The sequence below is a fragment of the Puma concolor genome, chromosome B2 (assembly GCF_028749965.1).
Source record: "Puma concolor isolate L17-30 chromosome B2, mPumCon1.1.hap2, whole genome shotgun sequence".
NCBI lineage: Eukaryota > Metazoa > Chordata > Mammalia > Carnivora > Felidae > Puma > Puma concolor.
The window spans coordinates 144,729,109-144,747,222 of NC_141671.1; the positions used below are offsets into that span (position 1 = coordinate 144,729,109).

General features: G+C 42.4%; 1 protein-coding gene and 1 non-coding gene across 4 annotated transcripts in view; both read left to right on the plus strand.

The window, feature by feature from the left end:
- TULP4 (TUB like protein 4) overlaps nucleotides 1-18,114 on the plus strand; it is a 244,826-nt gene that overhangs the window by 179,522 nt on the left and 47,190 nt on the right. The gene's annotated exons all lie outside the window — the stretch shown is intronic.
- On the plus strand, nucleotides 4,153-4,259 carry LOC112862982 (U6 spliceosomal RNA). The gene has a single exon (XR_003223834.1). It is a non-coding gene; the product is annotated as a U6 spliceosomal RNA (small nuclear RNA).

An 18,114-nucleotide genomic window follows, 5' to 3' on the forward strand; every position in this document is an offset into this window, starting at 1 on the left:
GTGTGTGTCTGTATGAAGCACTTGAATTTATTGTGCCCTTGTGGTTTTGTAGGTTTTTACTGCTCCTGGAATCAGCTGAAGAAGCCTGCTGCAGCCCACTCAGCAGCCTTGCACAGACACCCCTCCCCGCACCTCTCTTCCTCTGTTCAGGGTAGGGGGGTGGTGAATTATTTCCTGCCTGTTTCCCAGGGCTTTTGTAATGATCAAATGAGGGAACAGATGTGAAAGTACTTAAAAATATGTAAGTGGAAGTCTTGGCTTTGCATTCTTCCCTTGCCTATAAGGGGTGGAACCTGGGAGGCTCATGTCATAGTCCCCTGATGAGCTGTGTCTGCCAGTATCCCTAACAGACAGCATACAAGGAATGTGACAGTCACAGGACCCAGACATGCTGGGGACACGGTGGGTGAGACTTGGCGCCTGCCTTTGAGATGGTGGGGGCCAGATGAGACAGACCCACAAACATCCTGTGCTCTGTCCTGACAAAGTTACCTGTGTAGCAGGCAGCATGGTGTCATGGGCATGAAGGGGGCAGCTGGGCTACAGTTTTAATTTTTTTTAATGTTTGTTTATTTTTGAGAAAGAGAGAGAGAAAGAAAACATGAGTGGGGGAGGGGCAGAGAGAGAGAGGGAGACAGAATCCAAAGCAGGTTCCAGGCTCTGAGCTGTGTCAGCACAGAGCCCCACATGGGGCTCGAACTCATGAACCAGGAGATCAAGACCTGAGCTCAAGTCGGATGCTTAACCAACCGAGCCACCCAGGCGCCCCATGGACTGCAGCTTGAAGCCAGGCTAAGACACTTGGGCTTGGCTCTGTAGACCTGTCTGTAGGACCAGAGCGTGACATAGGCCCGTGTTTGGTCTCCTGGTCCACAAGCTCTCTCTGAAGGATTGCGTTTACCGGTTCTGTATTTGGCCTGATGGGTGGGATTTCACTCAGGAAAGTGCTGCACTTGCTACCTCTCAGAAAGGTTGCAGACCACTGAAGCAACAAGGGTCCTTGTAAGAATTGAAAAGGGCGAAGAGATATATGGGGTACCCCATCAATCACATTTGAACTGAGACATGGAAAAATAAAATTCCTTCCTCCATGTTTGTCACTCTTTCACATCTCTTGCTTGGTTTGAAAATTATTAATGAAAAAAGACAATATGTAATGTAGTGTCCTGAGCTCTTACATTGGGAGTTGGTGTTTAAAGCTCTGCCTCCTCCAACTGAGGGTGTGTCTTCCTTTCTCCTGGAGAACCTCCTGCACTTCATGTAGAGTAAAACACCATCCAGGATGAAGCTGCCTCCTCACATCTTGAGATAGTTCTAATCATACAGGATTTTAGGCTGCTTCCTAACTTTTTAAAATAAAAGGAGTACTATTTTACAAGTGAGTTAGATAAGAGTCTAGCTGTTTTCCTACTTGGGTATTTTTCTTTTTATATGTGTGTGTGTGTGTGTGTGTGTATTTTAATGTTTGTTTATTTTTGAAAGGGACAGAGAGAGCATGAGCAGGGGAGGGGTAGAGAGAGAGGGAGAAGGAGAGGGAGAGAATCCTAAGCAGGCTCCACGCTGTCAGCACAGAGCCCAACGTGGGGCTTGAACTCATGAGGTGTGAGATGATGACCCAAGCTGAAACCAAGAGTCGGACACTTAACTGACTGAGCCACTCAGGTGCCCAACACTTTTGGGGTTTATAGACTAAATCCTAGATGGAAATTGGCAACCCTTTTCCTGGAAAGATGTGCATGTGCACATAACATGATTATATGTGTCCCTTTGCATAGAATGTTGGGTGGGAGCTCATAGGATTCCATTCATGAACTGACCCCTTTACATCCTGATCTAGACAGTTTAGAGGTGACCTTTGGGATAATCCTTCCCGGCTTTCTGTTATTCATATATTCAAACATTACAGAAAATTGAGAGAATATATTTGCCTTAAATTCAGCAACTAATATTTTGCCATATTTATGTATGCTCTCCTCCTCTTCCTCTGCCTGCCTTCCATTCTCCCTCTCTCTTCATACATGCACACATTTTTGTAGTACTGTTTTTGAACATCAGTTATAGACATTATGACACGTCACCCCAAAACATTTCAATATGCTTGTCCTAAGAATAAGTTCATTCTCCTACATTTTAACCCCCAGGAAATTAGCAGTGATATTAGCTGGTACCCAGCCGCTCTTCATAGCTCTCTAATTGTTACAAGAATGAGTTTTGTAGGTTTTTTTCCTTTTTTTTTAATTTATTTTTTTTGTTATTTAGAACCAAGATCTAAGTTGTATACAGCAATTGTTTATTATGTCTTGAGTCTAGAAAAGTTTCCTCTTCTTTTCTTTTTTAAATGACATTGCCTTTCTAACAAGTTTAGTGTGGTTACCTTGTAGAATATTCCACACTCTGGACTTGCACAGTTGTTTACCCATAGTATCATTTAATTTCTACTGGCCTCTGTATTTTCTATCAATGGGAAGTTAGGTTGAGATTAAATTTGGATTAAATAGTTTTGGTAAGAATAGTTAATAGGTGATACCTTATCATTTACACTGAGCCACATTAAGAAGTGTATAATGTCATGTTATCCCACTGAGGGTTGCTGATTCTGATGGAACCTCTGTAAAAACAAGACTAGTTTTTCATAGCATGTTCTTAATTTCATCTATACTTAACAGCGATTTTTTTTTTTTCCCAAGTGATGTGTTTCATTTTAGGCTAAAATTTATCTTCCATTAAATTGCAAGAAGGAAATATGATCCTACTTGTAGTTTATATAGTAGGTAAAGACTGTCTTAGTCTCCTCAGGCTGTTGTAACAATTCTGCTGGCTGGAGGGCTTAAGCAACAGACATTTCTCTCTCACAGTTCCAGAGGATGAAAGTTCAAGATCAGGCATTGGCAGGTCTGGTTTCTCATGAAGCCTCTCTCCTTGGCTTGCAGGTGGCCACCATCTTTCTGTGACCTCATGTGACCTTTCCTGTGTATGCTCATCCCTGGTATCTCTTCCTTTTTGTATAAGGACACCAGTCCCACTGGTTTTCGGCCCTATCCCTATGACCTCATTTAACCTTAATTACCTTACCTTTTTACAGGCTGTGTCTCCAAATACTGTCACATTAGAGATTAAGCCTTCAGTGTATGAATTTTGAGTAGGATACAAACATTCAGTTCTTAACGGCCTCATAAAAAATATGAGTTGTCAAAAAATATTTTGAAGAATAGAAAATTCACAGAAAAGACACATAAATTCAGCTTGATAAACTTGAGATGTATTTATAAATAGAACAGTATTTGTAGGGCTTGGGAGAAACGACAAATGGTGTAAATAGAAAATGTCAGAGAAATAAATATAAATATGGGGAAAAAATATCTGTGGGTCCCCAGTTGGTCAAGAATAATGCAGCAGTGAAGCTTTTGCCATTACTAAGAAACACCCAGCATCACAACAGAGTGCTGTAGGAGGAGGATGCTTGGTCCCCTGTACAGTCTCCAGGGGTCTAGGGGAACACCATGCCTCTTGATACAGGAAACTGCTTTGAAACATACACACTCACATGTATCCATCCTGCATTCTTTGAGTCTTAGGTGAACATGAGTCCACTTTGAGAGCCTTTGAACCAGAAAAAGTTGTTGAGAAGTTGAGGTACATTTCCATCAGGAAAGGTGGAGATGCCAGCACGTGATCCAGTGTGTGCGGGCATGAGCTAGGCTCTCCTAGAACAGTGAACATCCGGTGGATCTGTGTCCATGGAAGATGGGATGGAAGGAAAAAGCCTCAGACTCTCATCTCAGGAATTTAGGTTGGATGAGGAAGAGTTTTGTGGTTCCTGTTCTGAGTGAAAGGGCACACCTAAACTACAGGAAGAAAGCTCTAGTTCCCACCCCTCTTGGGAGAACACCTCACAAGAAGAAAGCTCCCCAGAACCCCCCTGCCATGGGCACAAGGAGGCCTGCAGAGAACTACTTTTTAGGCTAGTGGTTCGTTTTTCTCTTTCTGGGTCTCCCTTCTCTACCACAGCTCCTGTAGTTTGATGTGTGAACCATTTGGATTTATTTTAAGGGGATCCCAAGGCATGGAAACTGTGTACCTGTTAGGGAAGTTAGCAATACTCGTTGTCACTCACAGTGCAGTCCCCAGATCAGATGCCATGTAGTTCATCTAGTGCCTACTTCGGCAGCACACATACTAAAATTGGAATGATCCAGAGTGGATTAGCATGACCTCTGTGCAAGGATAACATACAAATGCATGTGGGTCGTCCGGGCCTTGCAGCTTCCTCCCTGACTCGGTGGTCCTTTTCAGGGATCTCAGTCCCCGACTGTTGGCCTTTCTTTCCAGCTGCTCCTGCTTTCTGCTCTGACAGAGCTGTCTCTCTCCCCAGGCCCCCAGAGCCACAGAATCCTTGCCCCATGTGAAGCCTGTCCTCCAAGCAGCCTGGGGCTTCACTTTGCCCCCTCCCACACTGTCCTCTCCAACTCTGACCGAGGCGTCTGTGACCCCAGTCCGCATTTCCAGGCCTCACTCATGCTTTCTGGACACTGCTCTCCCCCAGCCTACAGCGAGGCCTGGGTTGTCACATCCACACCCCCACACCCTGCTCCTGGAAGCCCTCCTGTGCTCATTCCTCCTCCTCACCTGGTCCACTTGTCTAGGGCTCCAACATGGGGTTTTTCCCTTTTTCTCTCCTTTGGGCTGATTTCTCCCACTGCCACGGCCTGTCAGCTCCCACCTGAGTATGCAGGCTCCCCGAGCTGCGTTCTGTGTGCACCGTCTGTCCCTCCCGCTGAGCTGGCTGCCTGCCTGGACCCCACTTAATCCAGCGTGGGCCCTGCTTAGCACGGCAGTCTTCTTCCCTGCCCTCTCTTCTGTTGCTGACCACTCACACTGGACTTGCCCTCCTCCTTGGCTTCAGCCTCCTCTTGGTCACCAAGGCCTGGTGATTCCACTTCTTAAATACTTCCGTGTCGGGGATGATTTATTTGCATTTACATGTTAAAGATGGTTATGTTCAAACCAGCTCAAGTGCAGGTGTCTAAGCTCTCACACACCTTGCACTCTGTAACAGGACTGCTCGATTTGATGACTTACAGGTTCTTCCCACTGTCCCTCTTCTCCAGCTTTGTTCCCTGGCTGGTTCCCTCTGTTCCTCGGTGGCTGCTTCTGGCGCACTGGGCTGCCTCCTTCCTGGTTCCCGTGTGGTAAGGGAAGGAGTGACTTTTCAGGTTGTTGAAGTTATTGTTTGTTTGTTTATTTATTTATTGACTTACTTTTGAGAGACAGAGCATGAGTGGGGGAGGGGCAGAGAGAGAGGGAGACAGAATCTGAAGCAGGCTCCAGGGTCCGAGCTGTCAGCACAGAGCTTGACGCAGGGGCTCGAACTCACGAACCGCGAGATCATGACCTGAGCCAAAGTTGGACACTCAACTGACTGAACCACACAGCTGCCTCGTCGTTGAAGTTAAAGATCTCCCTTTGCCTGTAGCAGTGGCTTGCAGACTGTGGAGCTGCCTTCCTGGGGCAAGGGATGGAGGGGGCTCCTGGGAGGAGAGGGCAGGACCACTCTGCTTCTGTCTGTGTTAGATGCAAATTTGGGCTTGTGTCTTAACATTTTGTTTTTGAGGGAAAAGCTATAAGATAAACATATGAGTCTGGTTCCTCTCTATACAGTCTGGTCCCTTTCTAACTTTATGTTTACTAGCTTTTGTTAAATACCTGTAGTTTTTGTTGCTTATTTATTTTTTTAGAGAACACAAGCACGGGAAGGGCAGAGGGAGAGGAAGAATCCCAAGCAAGCTCCACACAGTCAGCACGGAGCCTGACACATGACTCTATCCCACGACCCTGGGATCATGACCTGAGCACAAATCGAGTTGGATGCTCAACTGACTGAGCCACCCAGGTGCCCCAAAGAGCTGTAGTTTTTAAAAGTCAAATAGTACTAGTAGGCTTATAATAAAAAAAGTTTAAAACACACAGGCACCTTTTAGTTCCCAGTGCTGTCCTTCACACTTTGATTCCTATTCCCCTATTTCCCCTCCCCGAGTCCCACTCCAGTTTCAACTTTCTGACTCCCACTCCGATTCCCACTCCCCAATTCCTACTCTGCTTCTCACTCTGATTCCTGCTCCCCGTTTCCCACTCTCTGATTCCCACTCCCTAACTCCTGCTCCCGGATTCCCACTCCCTGTGGCAGGCACTTTTTATTTTGACTCTTTGTGTTTCTCTCCATATTTCTGAATTAAAGGCTTGTTCTGTCTGATCTTGACTGTTGAGCCTCAGGTGTTCTCTACTAACTTCCTACCTGGAAAATGAGAAGTTGGTTGTCTTGGAATACCCCTTTCTGTACGCAGCCTTATTCTCTCCCACGCCCCGCTTCCCTGCGTGCTCCTGTCTCCACAGTTGGTGGTCAGTGTTCCATGGTGAACATGGGATTCATAGACAATTGGCACATACAACCAAGGTTGAATGGCTGCCTCGTGAGTCCTTGGCTTTGCCCACAGTTAGTAAAGTTGCCTTACTTACTGTTTATTTGTCTGGGTACCAATCAGATTAATCCCTACACTCTCCAAAATATTAGAAACCTTTCGGAATATATTCCACCACTCAGGAGATGGTTTTCTGGTGCTGTTCCTCCCATGGCCCTTGGGCCCCCGCGCCAACAGCACAGCTGGTAGGTACCCTGGGCGTTGGTTCCCTTGTCTCCCCTGGTATGGGAGCCCCTATTTCCGGGACCATGCGCTTTTATTTTGTGGTTTGGTGGTACCCTCTTTTGGTGGAACGTGTCTTCTGGGTATTGGAAATTTTAAGACATTTGCTTTATATGTCTCCTCCCTTGTTTAGCTGGGACATGGCAATCCCTTTGCAACTCATTCTTTTAGCTCTTTGGTATTTTCTCTTTCTGGATATCTTACTACTCAGATATTGTCCTTCTAGATTGATGATCTGATTTTAATATCTTTTCTCTCCCAGTTTCTTTTCTTTGCCTGCTTATCCTATTTTCTGGGCAATATCTTCCAAGTTTTCTTTGACCTTCAAAAAATTAATGGTGTTTTTAATTTTTAAGAACTCTTTTTTGTTTTCTGGTTGTGCTTTAAAAAAAAGAGCATTGGGGGGCACCTGGGTGGCGCAGTCGGTTAAGCGTCCGACTTCAGCCAGGTCACGATCTCGCGGTCTGGGAGTTCGAGCCCCGCGTCAGGCTCTGGGCTGATGGCTCAGAGCCTGGAGCCTGTTTCCGATTCTGTGTCTCCCTCTCTCTCTGCCCCTCGCCCGTTCATGCTCTGTCTCTCTCTGTCCCAAAAATAAATAAACGTTGAAAAAAAAATTTTTTTTTAAAAAAAAGAGCATTGGGGTGCATGGGTGGCTCAGTTGGCTAAGCATCCGACTTCGGCTCAGGTCATGATCTCACAGTTCGTGGGTTCAGCCCCATATTGGGCTATGCTGACAGCACAGAGCCTGGAGCCCACTCTAAGTTCTGTGTCTCCCTCTCTCTCTGCCTCTCCCCCACTCACACTGTCTCTCTCTCTCAAAAATAAAACATTAAAAGAAAATTAAAAATAGCATCATATTCATATTTCACAGAGGATGAAACAATATAAAGATATTAATTGGAGATTCTGAAGTATCCCTCTGTATTCTTCACCATCTTTTTCCTTCAGGTTCTTTCTGGCTTTGTTTTGGCTGCTTTTTCATATTAGATGCTTTTCTCACATGTCTGGGTTGTCTTTGGTCATCTCATATTTTAGAGGTGGAGACTAAAAAATGACCTGGACACTGGGGTGCAGGGGTGGTGGTGCTGCTAAGTGATGGGCTTCACTGCGAGGCAGTGCCTGGGCCTGTGCTTCTGCACGTACCTTACCTAGTGACTGCGGTGGGCTCGTTTCTCACATTGAGTTGCTGGTGTTTTACTGTAGGCCCCTGAGCTGTGTGTGTGTCTGGCCCCTCGCCCTGGGCTTCCATTTAGCCCCTCCAGGGGATCAGACAATGTGCACCTGCTGTCTGTGTGGACGGGAGAAGACATGTGAAACTTTGCCTGTTCTTTCTCCGTACTTCCACCCTCACATCCACCTGGGGAAGGGTCTCTGGCTTCCATGGCACAAATCAGCTTACTCCTTATCTTCTAACTTGCTGTGGGATTGGGCCTTTACTTGCTCTGGTCTGTTTGGTCACTCACCATGTGTCCATCTGCTGTCCAGTTTCTAGATGTTGGCTTCTCTGTCTGCTGACCTCCTCTCTCCAGCTCTCTGTTAGAGTTTCACACTCATTACTGTCAATTAAGTGGGATTTGGGAAGGCATCCAGGCCATCATGTGACCTCTCTTAGCTCTGTAGCCTTCTCTCTGGCCGCCATTCCCCTACATACTAGCCTCAGTGGGCTACTTTGGTTTCCTGAATTCGTATTGCTTTCTTGCCTTTGCACATGATGTTCCTTCTGCCCTTGCCCCTTGTCTGTCCAGGGAGGGTCCACCCATCCTTGAAGACCCTTCACAGTCTGCCCTTTCCTCTGCTCCTCACCCAGGCAGAGTTAGTCTGGCTCGCTAGCCAGGTGCTCCAGGAGCACCTCCTGTGTGCCAAGAGCACATTCTGTAACATTTTCCACATTCTGTAGTAACTGTTGGTTGGGTGTTTTCTTCCTTACCAGATGTGAGGGCAGGGACCACGCCTCATTCTTCCCTGTAGCCAGGCGTCCTCAGGGCAGTAGCTTCGGCAAGTAGGGAGTGAGGGAAGAATGCTTTGTGTGGAACTGCCAGCCTCTCTCCTCTCTGTGCCTGGAGACAGTGAAGTCCATGGCCTTGCCCAAGAAATGCCATTTCCCTCCCATCCCCAACTACCATACACACGCATGAGAGAAATTCCTGGTTTGCCCTGCACATCCTGCCCCAGGAGCACCCAGCATTAGGTTTTCATTCATACTGTTTTATATAGAAAATACTGTTTTATAAAGCAGGGGTTTTCACATCTGCCAGTATTGGTGTGGAGATTTCATTAGTTTTGGCTGATTAGATACAGGCATTTTTTATTTTCTCATTTTTCAGGATATATGGTTATCCCTCCTTAAAAAAGCAGTTTGAATGGGGATCCTAATATCTGAATTCTTCCTACTCCAATCCAAAGCAGTTTCTGAATGTGAATTGACAGTTTAATCCTAACACATGGTATGGAAAATCCAGCTCGGTGAGAATTGTTAGATATTAGGCTACCCTGCCAAGAAAATACACGTGATCTGCTGGGATGAAAGCGTTTGCAAGATGACTCTTTCTGTCTCCTGGCTTGGTGCCCTGCTGTGCTGCCTGAGGTCAGCAGGCTAGAGCTGATGGCACCTTAACAGATCACCTGCCCTAAGACTCGTTTCCCCCTTTTCTTCCTGTGTCCTGTCTGGCCCCTCTTACTCCACAGTAATGACAGTTTTTATATATCCTGAGCCAACAGCCTTTTTTGTGTTGTAATTCTGAAATTCTTCTCTTTATCTAGTGTGCCTGTTACGTATATCCATGATGAACATCCTAAATTATGTTTATAGCCACAAGAAGGAAACTGTAAGCCTCATTTCCTTTAATGAGGACACAATTCAGTGTTTTTTTAAAAAACCATAAAGTCAAATGCTTATTGTTCACCAATTTTGGTAGTACATATAATTAACTACTTCATAGGGTTTATCCAGACAACAAAAGATAACAAACCATGGTTAAATTATATGGCAGAGGATATTGTGTGATGATCATGAACTTAGAAAATACATCATGAGCACAGTCCCATACAATAAAGGGGAGAGACCTAGAGCTTTAAAAACACATTTTCAGGACGCCTGGGTGGCTCAGTCGATTATGCATCTGACTCTTGACATTGGCTCAGGTCATGATTTCATGGTCATGTGATCAAGCCCCACATCAGGCTCCTTGCTGAGCATGGAGCCTGCTTGGGATTCTGTGTCTTCCCCGTCCTTCCCCCTACCCCGCTCGTGCTCACTTGCTCTCACATTCTCTCTCTCTCTCAAAATAAATGAACTTTAAAAAAGATAAAAATGTTTAAAAAAACACATTTTCTTCTCCAGAGTATATACAGATGGTCCCCAACTTAAAACAGTTTGACTTACGATACTTTGATTGTTTGTTAAAAATCTTTATTTACAGCTTCTGTCATTAACATAGTTCCTATGTGTTGCATCTGTTTTTGTTTTTGTTTTTTTAATTTAAATTCAAGTTAGTTAACATGCATGTAGTTTTGCTTTCAGGAGTAGAGCCCAGTGATTCATCACTTGCATATGATACCTTTATGTAATACCCAGTGGTCATCCCAACAAGTGCCCTCTTTAATACCCATCACCCATTTAACCCCACCCCCACCCACCTCCCCTCCAGCAACCCTCAGTTTGTCCTCTGTATTGAAGAGTCTCTTATGGTTTGCCTCCCTCTCTGTTTTTATCTTATTTTTCCTTCCCTTCCCCTATGTTCATCTGTTGTGTTTCTTAAATTCCACATATGAGCGAAATCATATGATACCTGTCTTTCTCTAATTTTGACTTTATAATATTGCAAAGGCGATATGCATTCAGTAGAAACCATATTTCAAATTTTGAATTAAAAATTTTAATCTTTCCCGGGCTAGTGCAGCCCTCTCCTGCTGCTGCCGCGCAGGAGCTGTAGCTCCCGGTTAGCCAGCCGTTCAGTCACAAGGACAGGTGACTGATATGCTGGCAGCCCTTCTGCACTCGTACGGCCATTCTGGCTTTCCTTTCAGTACAGTGTTGAATAAAGTACAGAGATTCAACACTCCGTTATAAAATAAGTTTTGTGTTAGATGATTTTGCTCAACTGTGAAGTAGTGTAAGTGTTCTGAGCACGTTTAAGATACAACATCACAGGCTAAGGTATGATGTCCAATAGGTGAGTTGTATTATATGCATTTTCGACTCAGGATATTTTCAACTTATGATGGGTTTATAGGAATGCATACCCCCTGGGGTGGGGGTGGGGGTAAGTCGAGGAAGGTCTGCATAGCCACAGTCTTACAAGTGAAAACTATGATTTCAGTGGATACATATTATACTTGACCTTCAATTACAATAAATAACCAGTGGTTTCTCCTTTGGAGTGTTTTGTTAGGAAAAAAATATTTGTCACATAGTTGGAATATGTCAAGTATTTGCTCCAGATGTTCACAGTCCTAATGAAATACAGGTATACTTCACTTCATGTAGTAGATACAAAAATGTAGGTGAGCTGAATTTTTGTAATCATGATTATATTTTAATATCCACATAAAGGAGTCTTCTCTATTTAAAAGAATATTCAGTAGAAATTGTCCTTGTTTAGAAGGCAGTTGTTTGGGGGCGCCTGAGTGGCTCAGTCGGTTAAGCAGCCGACTTCGGCTCAGGTCATGATCTCGCGGTCCGTGAGTTCGAGCCCCGCGTTGGGCCCTGTGCTGACAGCTCGGAGCCTGGAGCCTGTTTCAGATTCTGTGTCTCCCTCTCTCCGCCCCTCCCCCGTTCATGCTCTCTCTCTGTCTCAAAAATCAATAAACGTTGGAAAAAAATTTTTTTAAAAGAAGGCAGTTGTTTGTGTGAAATGAGAATTCTTCACCTAATACATCTTTTTACTAAATGTCTAGGCTTAGTTTTCCATGACTAGGGGTAATATTTGTTTATAAACACTAAAACTCTTTTTAAAAGAAGGAGGTCTCTTTTTTTAATGTTTTATATATTTTTGAGAGAGAGAGCATGAGCAGAGGAGGGGCAGAGAGAAAGGGAGACACAGAATCCAAAGTAGGCCCTAGGCTCTGAACTGTCGGCACAGAGCCCAATGCGGGGCTCGAACTCACAGACTGTTGAGATCAGGACCTGAGCCGAATTTGGACACTTAGCCAGCTGAGCCACCCAGGCGCCCCCAAAGAAGGAGGTCTTAAATAATTAAATAGCAAATATAAGTGGGGCGACATCATGTCCTCTACCCTCTGCTCTGGTGTGTTATCATTTTGTTGTTTTTGTGTTTTTTGACCTAGGAAGAGGGAAGGTGTATTCTTTTTGCTTTTGCATACAAAGGGTAGATCCCAAGCCTCTTCTTGGCAGCTGAAAGGAAATGTTTCACATCATGTGGTTCCTTCTGATCTGATCTGTGGCATCTGCTGATGTGATCGGTGATCCCAAGTCCAGCAGTGTTTGTACACCACCTTTAAATCCTGCTGGTGCCACAAGGGGGACAGCAACGAGAAAAATCACTGAAAGTACCCATCGTACCTTTTGTTTTTATGTACACACTTTGCAAAACATATGACGCTTATTTCCCATTTGGAGGAGAGTGCAGTCAGGACTGGGGTAGGTAGTGTAGCAGGGTCATTAAAGGTCAGTGCAGGCCTTTTAATTGATGTAGTTCAAAGAATTTACAAACTACAAATTTTACATCATTACTATACGACATCTTTTCAAAGACAGTAATTGATGAAAAAGAGACTAGCATAGGTACTAATGAAAACTTTAACGCATTAGTCAGTTGACAACCATAATTATTCGTTTACTTTTTAAGTGTAAGGTTATGATTGAAGTACCAAGATGGAACTCAAGAAGATTTGCTAATTCCCCGGTATTCTAAGTGATAAATAATCCTGTAGAGTTTTTTTAATTAGGTAGTTTTTAAACTTTGATTAGAAAAAAATCAGCATATCAAAAATAAATAGAGGGGTGCCTGGGTGGCTCAGTCTGTTGAGCGTCTGACTTCAGCTCAGGTCATGATCTCACGGTTTGTGAGCTCAAGCCCCGCATCTGGCTGTGTGCTGATGGCTCAGAGCCTGAAGCTGGCTTTGGATTCTGTGTCTCCCTCTTCTCTCTTCCCCTCCCCTACTTATGTGCGCACCCTCTCTGTCTCTCTCTGTCTCTCTCTCTGTCTCTCTGTCTCTCTCTCAATAACAAATATTTTTAAAAAAGAAATAAAATCAATTCCTCCTTTATTAAAAAAAAATAGTAAATAGAATAAAGAACCTTTGTATATTTTGCCACATTTGCTTTTTTATCCCTTTATTCTTTTTTTTTTTAACTTGCTGTACTTAAAGTAAATCCCTAATAGCATGAGTTACTTCATTATAAACCTCTTCAGAATGTGGCATTTCCTTCCATAGCCACAGAGCCATGCTCACATCTCCTTTTTAATTTGAAGAAGGCTCTTGTCAGATTGCAGTAAATAACTTGTCTGGTACTTGGATTAGCCCATGGCTTTAAAGGAGGACATCTGTTGAATCAGAGGAGATGGGTATTCATTCTGAAGTTTTACTTTGTCTTACACTATAAGATAGGAAAAGATTTATAAAGGAAACTTTAAAAAGTAATGTAAAAACTCTGCTTTCTCAGCTAAAAAAGTGATGTTGTATAAATGTAAATGGCTGATATTTGACATACAACTAATGACTACCTCATAGATGATGCCAACTCTTTGCTAGAATAAAAGTCAAATTTAACGAAACCAAATTAAAAAGAATCACAATATATTATTTGCAAAGACGGTTTATTCACCATGAGAAAATATTTCCCTTTGCTGGCCCATTAAGTGCTGGTGTTTGGAGTGACTCCACTGACTGTGCCTAGTCCTCTATCTGGACCTTTAAGGTAATAATTATAGGTGCTATATTGGTTTAGCTTCACTGGAAAGATTTTAAAGCCATTGTGTTCAGCACAACAAGAAAGAAACATGGAGATCTCTCTCACACAAGTTCTTGTACTCAAATAATTTATCATTATTGTTTAATATCCACCAACTCGCTAGAATAACATCACAGTGATCCGTTTCTATGGCGAAGACCCTCAATTGTGAGTGGACTATAAGTAGGTTAAAGGACCTATGGAGTAGCCTACCTGGCAGTTTGTGGGAACAACTTTGAAATTAGATTTAAATCTAAACCACTGGAAAGAGTGATTTTCTTTCTTGCCCCCCATTAGATTTTCTCATGACTTTTTATTAGTGTATACTGCAAAAGGGAAACCCATTTTATCTTAAGCCCTAAACGGAACACATATAAGAATGGTTTTTGCCGAAATAGGCAGGGAGGATGTGAGTAACAAGGAAAATAATGGAAACCTACTTAGGAAAGGAAATCAGATGGCCTCCCACCCTTCATGGCTATCTTTATGCAACTACTGATACTGTTTAGTTTTTTTTTGGTTTTTCCTTTTTGTTATTCTGGACGTTCTGTTGAGCTCTTTATAGGAGAAAATAGCTTTCTTTAGCAAAAACAGGTGCAGCTACTGTGTTTATACTTTCTTTGTCAATGCTATTTTGGTTGACTGAAAATGGTAATTAAGATGTTTAAAAATTACGTTGCTCTTTGTTTTCTCTGGACACATATCATTGATGAATCACTGTACAGAACACACAGTATAGATAGATTATAAAATATATTAAATAAAAAACCTTTCTTGAAATTTATATTTAACAATCTAATTTAAGAATGAAAGATGGGAGGCAGTTATTCATATAAATGGATTATTAGGTACGTCTTTTAAAGAATATGTTGGGCGGGAGCAGCATGAGCAAGGTGTCTGAATAGCAAGCCCTGGACCCTCCTTTCCTTATTAGCAGATACACCAAATCAATAATACACAGACCAGCTCCCTTTATGAAAAATCCAGAAACTAGTTGAAAGACTCCTGCACCCGTGGTTAAATGTGAAATCAGCCACATCAAAGCTGGTAGGAAAATTCAAGATACCCTCTTGCCATCGTCACTACTCCCAGCAAAGTATAATATGACTGAGAGAAAAACCCCAGCTCTCGGCTTCTTCCTAGGAAGAAAAGGGAAGAACTGAACTACACGTGCAACATTCTGATTTTTTTCTGGGTGCAGCTGAGGCACTGGCTTCCGTCTCGCCTGCCTCAAAGAGCTAACAGCATGCCGAGGGCCACTGAGATAGTGTTTGAATTAGTATGGCAGTACTCATTACAGCCTCTCCCCCTGGCTCAGTGCAGAGTGAGCAAGAGAGGAAAAGAAGGACAATGAACAAGATGGCAATAGTAAGTTCTTTCTTATCAATAATTACTTTAAATGTAAATGAATTAAACTCCTCAGTAAGAAGACATGGAGCAGCTGAATGGATTAAAAAAGCCAAGGTCCAACCATATGTTGCCTGTAGGAGACTCACTTTAGATTTAGGGTCATATGTATGCTGAAAGTAAAAGGATGGAAAAAGGTAACTCCACGCACATGTTAACCAAAAGACGGCAACGGTGACTGTATTTATATCAGACAAAATAGACTTTGTCAGAAACTGTCACGAGAGACAAAGACATTATATAATGGAAAAAGGGCCAATTCACTTGGAAGATAGAACAATTATATATGCATGGAACATCAGAGAACCTAAATACATAAAACACTGATGAAGCAAACATTGACAGCACTGAAAGGAGAAATAAGCAGCAGTATATATTGTAATGGTAGGAGAGTTCACGGCCCCTCTTTCAGTACCAGACAGTATATCCAGACAGAAAATCCATAAAGAAGCAGTGGACTTTTTTTTTTTTTTTTAATTTTTTTTTTTTTTAATGTTTATTTATTTTTGAGACAGAGAGAGACAGAGCATGAACGGGGGAGGGGCAGAGAGAGAGGGAGACACAGAATCGGAAACAGGCTCCAGGCTCTGAGCCATCAGCCCAGAGCCCGACACGGGGCTCGAACTCACGGACCGCGAGATCGTGACCTGGCTGAATTCGGACGCTTAACCGACTGCGCCACCCAGGCGCCCCAAGAAGCAGTGGACTTTAACAACGCTATAAACCAAGTGGACCTAACAGGCATATATAGAACATTTCACTCAACAGAAGCAGAACATACATTCTTCTGAAGCACACGAAGAACTTTCTCCAGAATAGATCATGTGTTGGGTCACAAAACATGTGTTAACAAATTTAAGAAAATTGAAATTAGGTATCTTTTTCAATCACAATGGAATGAAACTAGAAGTGAATAGTATAGGTAATATTGGAAAATTCACAAATATGTGAAAATTTAAGAACATACCCCTGATTAACCAAATGGGTCAGTGAGGAAACTGAAAGGAAAATTAGAAAATACCTTGAAACTGATGAAAATGAAAACACAACCTGCCAAAACTTATGGGATGCAGCAAAAGTAGCACTAAGAGGGACATTTATATCAATAAATACTGACAATAAAGAAAAGAAGAAAGATCTCAAACAATCTAACTTTACAACTCAAGGAACTAGAAAAAGAACAGACTTAGGCCAAGTTAGAAGGAAGGAAATACTAAGGTTTTGAGCAAAAATAAAATGAAATGGAAAATAGAAAAATAAAAAAATGAAACTAAGAGTTGATTTTTTGAAAAGATCGATAAAACTGACAAAACTTTAGACTCTAAAGTTAAAAAAGAGATGACTCAGGTAAAATTAAATGAAAACAAACAAAACAAAAAAAATCAGAAATGAAAGAGGAGGGTCCCCTGGCTGGCTCATTCAGTAGAATGTGTGACAATTTTTTTTTTTAACGTTTATTTATTTTTGAGACAGAGACAGAGCATGGACGGGGGAGGGGCAGAGAGAGAGGGAGACACAGAATCGAAAGCAGGCTCCAGGCTCCGAGCCATCAGCCCAGAGCCCGACGCGGGGCTTGAACTCCTGGACCGTGAGATCGTGACCTGAGCTGAAGTTGGACGCTTAACCAACTGAGCCACCCAGGCGCCCTGAATGTGTGACTCTTAATCTCTGTCTGGGTTGTAAGTTTGAGCCCCACATTGAGTGTAGAGATTACTTAAAAATAAATCTTAAAAAAAAAAAAATGTGAGAGAGGAGATAATACAACTAATGCCACTGAAATAAGGATCATTAGAAATTACTGTGAACAGTTCCATGCCAACAATTTGGATAACCTAAAAGAAATGGGTAAATTCCTAGAAACATACAACTTACCAAGACTGAATCATAAAGAAATAGGAAATCTGAGCAGACCTATAACTTGCAACAAGATTGAATCAGTAATCAAAAACCTCACAGGAAAGAAAATGCCAGCACCAGATGGCTTAATTGTGAATTCTGCCAAACATTCAAAGAATTAACACCATTCTTTCTCTCTCTCTCTCCCCCAAACTTGAAGAGCAGGGAATACTTCCAAGCTTATTTTAAGAGGCTAGCATTACCCTAATACCAAAGCTTGACAAAAACACTAGAAGAAAATTACAGACCAATATCCTTGATGAATATAGATGCAAAAATCCTCAACAAAATACTAGTAAACTGAATTAAGTAGCAAATTAAAAGGATAATACACAGTAGGCAAGTGGGATTTATTCCTGGTAGGCAAGGATGTACAAAATATGAAAATCAACTAATGTGATACACCACATTAACAGAATATAGGATAAGAACCATATGATCCCCTCCATAGATGCAGAAAAAATATTTGATGAAATTCAACACACTTGCATAATAAAAATTTCTAAACTAAGAATAGAAGGAAATTACTTCAACATGGTAAAAGCCATATATGAAGATCTCACAGCTCACATCATGCTTAACAGTGAAAAACTGAAAGTTTTAGCTCTGCGATCAGGAACGAGGCAAGTATGACCACTCTCTCCATTTCTATTCAACATGGTTCTGGAAATTTAAGAGCAATTAGGCAAGAAAAAGAAATAAAAGGCATTTGAATAGGAAAGGAAAAAGTAGAAGTATCTGTTTACACATGATATGATCTTAGGGGTGCCTGGGTGGCTCAGGCGGTTAAGTGTCCAACTTCAGCTCCGATCATGATCTCACATTTTCACCCTACTCCAAAGACCTGATGAAGAGCTGTATTCCTGCAACACTTTTCTCTACCTCATTCAGTGCATATTTAAATATATTTTTAATACTGTATTCACATGGTGTAAAATTTTAAACATTCAAAAGGATATATGATGAAAAATCCCATTTCCTCTACCATCCCCAAGCCACCTAGTTCTGTTTCCCCAGAGATAATGCTATTTCCAATGATTTCTGGAGATATTCTAGTTAAATGTGTGTTTTAATTAGACGTGTACTCAGACCATTTCCCTCCACCCCAGAAACCATGTGTGGGCATCTTAGAAGGGTGAATAGACTTAAAAATGGAGCCTGAAAGATTTGGAGAAGAATGTTCTAACAGTGGGAATTACT